This window comes from Zalophus californianus, chromosome 3, assembly GCF_009762305.2.
Source record: "Zalophus californianus isolate mZalCal1 chromosome 3, mZalCal1.pri.v2, whole genome shotgun sequence".
NCBI classification, from domain to species: domain Eukaryota; kingdom Metazoa; phylum Chordata; class Mammalia; order Carnivora; family Otariidae; genus Zalophus; species Zalophus californianus.
In genome coordinates, this window is record NC_045597.1 from 50,353,676 (window position 1) to 50,363,189 (window position 9,514).

Below are 9,514 nucleotides of genomic sequence, written 5' to 3' on the forward strand. Positions count from 1 at the left end.
AATTTCTAGAAATACTAGCTCTGGGAAGTGGGACTATAGGTGATCTTTTGTGTTAGTCATGGTGTCCACACCAGAAAGAAGCTAATTCATCTGATGAAATTTAAAACTGATAAAACCCAAACCCAAACAATTTCTTAGCAAGCTTTTTCTGAAGAAACCACTTTCCACTCTGAAAGCATTTTTATCTTTGGTATTAACAGTTTCACAAGGATATGTGTTAATTTGCAGACTCTATTTGTTTCCCCCTGCTCAGCACTTAACTGAAATATCAATATGAAACTGTGAGATTTGGTTTTTCTTTTATTAATGGATTACTTTTCTATTTTTTTCTATTCTCTTTCTGAAAATATATTTCATATTGATGTTATATATGCTAGATAAGATTATCCAGATGGCTTAATTCAGCTTTCAAATTGTCCTAATTTTTGTCTTTGTCTTGATTTTCCTGTGTCTTTTAAATTTTTCACAACCACTGTACTAACCTACATAACATACTTCTTCCTCAAACTTCCCTTTCAAACCAAACACACACAAGCACATACATGCACACACAGAAAGAGAGGGGGCTGGGAGGAGGTCTTATTTTTTTTTTTTTTAACTTAGGCAGTATCATTTTGGGAAACATATTTTGTTCTTGTTTCAGAATGCTTTTTCATTCTAGTAGCTTCTTTTTGGGGGAATATGCTATCTTCTCTAGTTTTTATGAGAATGCTAATTTGGAATTAAAATGTATTTCCGTATTTTCATATAACAAAGTTCTTTGTAGTTTATAGTTCCATGTGTTCTGAAATATGGCAGAGCTTTATAATCACTGCCCCAATCATAATACAGAACAGTTTCATCATCCCTCCAAAAATTACCTTTTGCAGTCCTTCCATACCCTCAATTCCTGGCAACCATGGATAAGTTCTCCAGCCTTACAGTTTGCCTCTTCCAGAATATAAGTGGAACCATATGTTATCTTGCTGTTTGAATCTGGCCTCTCCACTTAGCAAAATGCATCTGAGCTTCATCTACGTTACTGCATGTATCAATAGTTCCTCTAATTATAATGTTTTTTTTTAAAGTTTTCTCTTTTACCAAAAACATGTTTGATCTTCTGGAAATCAATTGTTCTGGTTTATTTTTATTTTTGACTATGAACTTATAGAAATGCCTGGCAGTCCTTAACTGCTATTTATATTTATAAATAAAGAGCCATTTTATTTATAAAAGTCATTGGCATAAACCTTTCTACCTGGAGTATGTCTTTTTTTTTTATGACTGACCTTCCCCAGAAGAGACAGATTAGCAGGTCCTTGTGAAACAGGAGGGAATATTGACTGCCAAGTTTTCTGGAGGGAGTGGAATAGGGGGTTGCACACATGGGGTGTAGAGTCAGGTAATCCTTACACTCATTCAAATGCCAAAATAAGGACTTTTTGATGGTATCGAAATTTACACTAAAAACCTTGGTTTTTCCTGGCAGATTATTCAGTTTCTTTCTAGGGCAAGGTTTTGTTTTAATTCCTTTTAACTAGAAGTAAAAGCCACTGCTGCTTTCTCCTTCCTTCCCCCCTCCTGATCTGTATGTGTGTGTGTGTACGTTGAAAGGGTAAGTGCCAAGGAAGATGAAGATACGTGTTACGTGTAGTAGCCCAGTGGTTGTAGAGAATGTCCACCCATTTCAAGCTTGATGTCTCTTCACAGCTATGCTGGAAAAAGGACATCTTCCACTTTAGCCGCAATATTTTTCTCTAGTTTTTAAACAATATGAACCAATTGGTTTTTGTTCTCAAAATTCATCATAATTTCTGAAACATTCTTGATCCTGCTTCTGTTCTCAGTGTTATTATGAATACTCTCTTCTATCCATACTCATAGTTCCTTCATAAGGAGTGGGAAAGAAGAGGCAAAATTGTGTGCATTCTCAGCCATCCAGAACCAGAACCCAAAGAGTACTGTCATTGTAAGAATGCCTGATCTCATGCAAGAACTATGTGACCCTACACTATGAGTTATAGTCTTCATTACTCGCCACAGTACTATGGATCTCCTTTACTGTTTGTCACATATCCCCAGAGTCGAGATTCAGCTAAACCTTTAATAGTAACCTCTTGAAAGCTGAATTATCTTTGGACCCAAAGTGTTTGCCTATGGGTGGGTGGGTGGTGTCAAATGAAGAAATGTAGATGCACTAGTAGATAGTTGAGCATGTTTGGTGTAGGGAGCCTTCCATATACCCCCTCAAGTACCATGCAGAAATGTTCTACTCTGCCATTTGGTTTGCAGTAATAGAGAATAGTGAAGGGAGAAAATATTACTGGGAGGAAAAATGCTAGGTTCTTGACATGCATTTTCGTACTTGTTTTTCCTTAAATATCTTCTTCAAAATAACCAACATCCTATAAAGAAACTGAGCCTTAGGAAACATTCCCCAAATCACTCAGCTCTTGAGGAAAAGAACTACCAGTCCAACATACTTCCTCTGGTACTTAAGACCAGACTCTACAAAAAGATCGACTGCGGCAGGCTGAAGAAGTCTACTTGGAGGCAGGACTTCGACTCACGTAGCAAAACAAAGGTAATTTAGGAGGGCCCTGTGAAAATTATGTGCTCTGATTTCTCATCGCTTCTTTTTCTTTTCCTTTCTTACCAAGAGTGATGCTTAACAGCTTAATTGAGGTGTCACTTATTACCATAAAATCCAACCATTATAAGTGTACAATAGTTTATACTAAACTTATAGTTGTACAACCATCCTGACAATCCAATTTTAGAAAATTTCCGTCACTCCAAAGAATCCCCTCATGCCTATTTGAAGTTAATATCCACATCTACCATAACCCTAGGCAGAAACGATCTGTTTTATCTCTATACATTTTAACTTTTTCTGGATTTTTTAAAAAATAAATCATATAATACATGGTATTTTGTATGTATTCTTTCACTTATCACACTGTTTTCAAGATTCATACCTTTTGTGGCATATATAAATGGTTCTTCCTTCCTCATCACCAAAAAAGTAATCCATAGTACGGGGTTCCACATTTTGTTTATCCATTCATCTGTTCATGATTTATTTGGAGTGTATATTGATTTTATACTCTGCAACTTTTTTAGTAGTTCTAAAAGTTTTTGGGGGGAGTATTTAAAGTTTTCTATATATAAATTATGTTATCCACAGATAGTGACAGTTTTATGTCTTCCTTTTCAATTTGGATGCCTTTTCTTTTTCTTGCCTAAGTGCTCTGTCTAGGACTTAATACTATTTCGAACAAAAGTGGCAACAGTGGGCACCCGTGTCTTGCTCCTGATCTTAGAGAAAAAGATTTCAGCTTTTCACTGTTGAGTGTGATATTACCTCTGAGCTTCTCCTTTATGACTTTTATTATGTTGTGGTACATTCCTTCTATATCCACTTTGTTGAGAGTTTTTTACATAAATGGAATTTGAATTTCGTCAAGTGCTTTTCCTGCATCTACTGAGATGATCATATGTTTTTTATCCTTCATTTTGTTAATGTGATATATCCTGCTGATGGATTTGCAGATGTGAAAACATCCATGCATCCCCAGGAATAAATCCCATTTGATCATGGCATATGATCCTTTTAATAAATTGTTGAATTCAATTTGCTAATATTATGTTGAGGATTTTTTTTTCCATCTGTGTTCACCAGGGATAGTGGCTCATAATTTTCTTTTTTGTGTGGTGTCCTTGTCTGGTTTTGGTATGAGGGTACTGCTGGCTGCATAAAATGAGTTGGGAGCATACTCACTTCTTCAATTTTTTAGAAAAGTTTGAGAAAAATAAGTATAAAACCTTCTTTGAATGTTTGGTAGAATTTGCCAGTGAGCTGTTTGGTCCTGAACTACAATTTATTGGGGGCTTTTTGATTACTAATTCCTAGCACTCAGATGGAATTATTCTTTACTAGTAATCAATCTACTCAGATTTTCTATCTTCATGACTCAATCTTGGAAGACTGTATTTTTCTAGAAATTAATCCATTTCTTCTAGGTTGTCTGATTTGTTGGCATATAATTGTTCATTACTAGCCTCTAATGATCCTTTGTATTTCTGTGGTATAAGTTATAACTTCTCATCTTTAATTTCTGATTTTATTTATTTGTTCCCTCTCTCTTTTAGTCTTACTGAGTCTAGCTAAAAAAGGCTTTTTCAGATTTACCTTTTCAAAGAACCAGCTCTTAATTTCATTGATCTTTCCTATTGTCTTTTTAGTCTCTATTTCATTTATCTCTGCTCTGATTTTTATTATTTCCTTCTAACTTTGGGCTTTGTTCTTTTTTTTTCCTAGTTCATTTGGGTGTAAAGTGAAATTGGTTATTTGAAATATTTCTTCCATCTTAAGATAGGCTGTATTGTCATGAACCTCCCTCTTAAAGTACTTCTGCTGTACCCCATAGATTTTGGTACTATTTTTCGTTTTCATTTCCCTCTAGGTATTTTTTATTCCTCCTTTGATTTCTTCATTGACCCACTGGTTGTTTAGTATCATGTTTAATCTCCATGTATTTGTAAATTTTTAGTCTTCTTTTAATTGATTTCTAGTCTCATACCCTTGTGGTCAAAAAGATGCTTGATATGATTTCAAATGATGAACTCCTTTAGCTTTTGCTTATCTGGAAAACTCTTTATTTCTCCTTCAATTCTGAATGATAATATTCACAGGTGAACTATCCTTGGTAGGAAATTTCTTTTCTTTTCACCACATCAAATATGGCATGTCATGCCTTTCTGGCCTGCAAAGTTTTTGCTGAAAAATCTGCTGATAGCCTTATGGGGTTTTCCCCTGTATGTAACACATTGCTTTTCTGTTGCTGCTTTTACAGTACTCTCTTTAGCCTTCTTAAAAAAAAATAATAAAACAATTTATTTATTTATTTGAGAGAAAGAGAGAGAGAGTACACAGACAGAGAGGGAGAAGCAGACTCCCCACTGAGCAGGGTACCCAATGTGGGACTCTATCCCAGGACACTGGGATCATGACCTGAGCTGAAGGCAGATGCTTAACTGACTGAGCCACCCAGGCACGCTGGTGCTCTCTTAAACATTCAATGTCTTAATTATAACGTTTTTGGTGTGGATATTTTTGGGTTCATTTTAATTCAAACTCTGTGGGTTTTCTAGACCTGGACATCTGTTTCCTTCACCAGATTAGGAAAGTTTTCAGCCATTATTTCTTCAAATAAGTTTCCTGCCCCTTTCTTTCTCTCTCCCCCTTGGACCTGTATAATATAAATGTTAGCTACTTGATGCTGTCCCATAGATTCTTTAAGCTATCATCACTTTTTTTCCCCCACTTCATTTTTGTTTTTGCAGTTGTTTGGATGTTTTCTTTTCGTTGTGTTTGGATGAGTCCCACTGTTCTGAGTTCACTGATCCTTTCTTCTGCTTCATTCATCTAGGCTATAATTGAACACTTCCAGTGCATTTTTTGTTTATTTATTATATTCTTCAGATATGTGACTTCTGTTTGGTATTTTCTTATATATTCCATCTCCTTGTTAAAGTTATCAGGGTGTCCATCCATTCTTATTTTGAGTTAGCTGAGCATCTTTATGACCATTACTTTGAACTCTTTTTCAGGTAGATTATCTCCATTTCATGAAAGTTTATTCCTGGGTTTTTATGTTGTTATTTTTTTTTAAGTGGGTATTTTATTTATTTGTACTTAAACCTATAAGCCAACCAGCCAACTGGTATTATCATGATACATTAAAATACAAGACATCTTTCTACAAATACTAGAATAATGAACAAATTAACAGTTCCAGTAAAACATCACAAGGGGCAGAGGAAATCAATGAAGCACATTATAGCTTAACCCTTCACCATTTACAATTGAGGTTATTAATGAGAAAAGCCTCACGATCTCAGAAAATATAAATTATCCTTCATCACATGTCTTTGTATCTTTTTTTTTTAAAGATTTTATTTATTTGAGAGAGAGAATGAGAGAGTGCACGAGAGGGAAGAGGGTCAGAGGGAGAAGCAGACTCCCTGCTGAGCAGGGAGCCTGATGTGGGACTCGATCCCAGGACTCCAAGATCATGACCTGAGCTGAAGGCAGTCGCTTAACCAACTGAGCCACCCAGGCGCCCCACATGTCCTTGTATCTTTACTTCCTATTCTTGAGATTAGATTCTAGAGCCTAAAGATTTCCACATTAGTATTGTATCTAGTTATCTATAGCCAGAAACACCTTTTATCATGTTGTCCATAGCAGCCAATGCTACTGAAACCTCTTTGACTCCAATCGTACCCCCTCAATGGATACAATAATAATGGGAAACAGAATATCGAGGCAGAGATATATAGGACCCTAAAAGACAAAGCCTATGAGAAGTAATACAGCCACTGCCCAAATTGAGATCAAATAATATACTCATTGTCACACATCTTCAGGCTGTATGTTAACAGAGTAATTTGGGAACAAATACATTATTTGTTGGGTATTAAAATACTTAGCAGATTGATGTATTACACTATGGCTTTCCCCAGAAGTTTCTAAAATGGACTCCAAATCGCCAGTGGAATTTTGCTGGAACTGGATCTGGGGCTGCAGGGATTCCTCTCCACGGGTGTGGAACTGGCTGTTCCAGGCTTGGGGGCACCAGGTCTGACTGGTCCAGGAATGGTTGCTCCAAGACTGGCCATTCCAGGAGTGGTTGCTCCAAGATTGGCTGTTCCAGGTCTGGTTGCTCCAATTCGAGTTATTCCAGGTCTGGCTGCTCCATACTGGAAGGTTTCTGGAAGTGTTCATCAGGTATCCCTGGTGGTAGGAAAAGAAGCCTGGGTATTCTGCAGTTGCTGTGCTGTTCTGAGTCACACTCTTGCTCTCCTTTGGCCAGTGGTTTTTCTGCCACCTCTTACATTTCATTCTCTGGTTCTGGAACCAGGTCTTCACTTACTTATAGCTAAGGTTCAGAATGTTGGAAAGTTCTTGCATCTGCTGGAGACTGAGGTATTTCTGTCTCTGAAATCGATCATTAAGGACATAGAGTTGGGTCTGAGAGAACACGGTCCTGATCTTCTGTTTCTTGCCCTGGGCCATATCTTCCTTCCTCACTGTTCTCTCCTCTCCAGAAGTGGGTGGTAATTTTACCCTGGGACTGGTGGAGGAATTGGGACTGTCCTGAACAAGCAGATCCATGGAGGAAGGAAGAGGAGAGACAGTCTCCATGTGGGGTGTCTCAGCAGATGACATTTGCAGGGATGCATAATTTTCTTCAGGCCCATAAATCTCAGGCATTGGAGAAGAGTCCCTAGAACTGGGTTCTTTGGGGACAGGAAGGCATTGGGGTGGAGTTGGATCTGCCCTCATGCTGGTGAGTTCAGGGTAGAGGGCTATGTTGTTCTTTAGTTTGAAATATATTCCTCTGTTTCCTCATTCTTACTTGAATCTTGAGTTTGTTTCCATATACTAGGTGAAAGAGCTACTTCTCCCAGTCTTGAAGGAGCGGCCTTATGCAGAAGATGAATCTTATCATTCAAACTTGCCCTAGTTCTTGTTTGTCTCTTGAACCTTTGTGGTTGTCTAAGCTGTCTGATCTATTCTTGAAAGGTCCCAGTTGCTGAGGGTGTAACAAGACCTGTCAGTGTTCCAAAGGGAGGGATCTCTGTCAGCACCTAGTTTCTTGCTCACTGAATGCCAGACCCTCAAGCTTCAGGTTTTAAAGTGTGCATATATATATAGTCCTGTGGGACTGCAATCATAAATCTTGCTGGCCTCCACACCAGGTAATCTGGAGGTATCTCCTGATGACTGTTGCAAAATAAGGGTTCCAGACAAGTGCATAAGCTCCCTTCTTGGAGATACCAGTGAACTATAGGAAGGCCTAAGAAAGTGCAACAATGGTAACCCCCAGTCTACATTCCTGGGATCATCTCGGAAGCCTCTAGATGTTAACCTTAAGGCAGTCCCTCAGGCTGAAGCTCCAGGGCAAGTAAATAGGACATTTTCACTGGAAGAGTAAGGGTTTGTTTCACTCTGTTGTCTGTGTCATGCCCAAGTGTGGCAGCCTGTCAAGACATGTGTCTCCAATTGTTTTATCCCTGGTTCCCAGAGCCAGCCACTCAAGGGATTCATGAACTGTCCACAGGCCGGCCAGCTTTAGCAAAGGCACAGGAAAGCAAAGGGGTAGGGCATCACCACTGTGATGCTTACAAAGTTGTTTCTTACTTAATATCAAGAGTCTCAATCTTTTTTTTTTTTTTTCCTATGAGATTCACCGTTAAGGAAGAAGTTAACAATCTGGACACATTCCCACGATATATCCGGATTTTTAAAGCATTGTGCTATTGATGTCAAAGACAAATATGAGGCAGATAATGTAAATTTCCAACTAACTGTCTAGACACTTTTCCAGTAACTGAGGGCTCATCTGTGTGTCATACAACATGGTTTATTTATCAAGTAGTGAGCTGCAGCTCACGATTAGAAAAAACGCCAGCCTAGTCCACTGCACCAAATGAGAATCTCATAGGTATTCCAGTTCAACTCCTTCTAAGCTCCATTTTACTCCCTAAGTCTTGCCCTGGAAAGAATCTGTAACAGGTCCCAGACATTACTGATAAAGACTTGTAAGTGGTAAATTCTTTTCTACTCTTCAGCGAGTTGTAATGAGGAGTTCCTGAGAGTTCTATGAGTTCAGGTTAATGGTACTTGCTATAGTAACTTGTAATTCAAAATTCATCTACCTACAGAAACCTACTGGGTGATGCTTCATGATATAGTATTGACAAAAATATAATTGAGGTATAATGTTGATTAAATAGTAATATTCTGGGAGAGAGTCCAAGATGGCAGAGGAGTAGGAGACCTTAATTTCATCTGGTCCCAGGAATTCAGCTAGATAGCTATCAAACCATTCTGAACACCTGCAAACTCAACCAGAAATCAAAGAAAAGAATAACTGCAATGCTACGAACAGAAAAGCGACCACTTTCTGCAAGAATGACAAGACGGAAAACCTCACCTCAAAAAAGAGAACAAGAGGCAGTACTGACTCCCAGGGACCTAAGCAATATGGACATTAGTAAAATGTCAGAACTAGAGTTCAGAATAATTATTATAAAGATACTAGCTGGGCTTGAAGAAAACATATAAGATGCTAGAGAATCCCTTTCTGGAGAAATAAAAGAACTAAAAACTAACCAAGTGAAAATAAAAAAAGGCTATTAATAAGATGCAACCAAAAATGGAGATTCTAACTACGAGGATAAATGAGGCAGAAAATAAATGAGGAGAAGTGATATAGAAGACTAAATGATGGAGAATAACAAAGCTGAGAAAAAGACAGATAAACAACTACTGGAACACGAGGGGGGAATTTGAGAGGTAAGTGATATAAAGTGAAACAATATTAGAACAAGTGGGATCCCAGAAGAAGGAAGAGAGAGGGGGGCAGAAGGTATATTGGAGCAAATTATAGTGGAGAACTTCCCTAATTTGGGAAAGGAAACAAACATCAAAATCCAGGAGACACAGAGAAACCCCTTCAAAATC

General features: G+C 37.9%; 1 pseudogene; it reads right to left on the reverse strand.

Moving 5' to 3' along the window:
* Positions 1-6,397: 6,397 nt before the first annotated feature.
* On the reverse strand, positions 6,398-7,330 carry LOC113919223 (annotated as a pseudogene).
* Between the last annotated feature and the right edge of the window lie 2,184 nt (positions 7,331-9,514).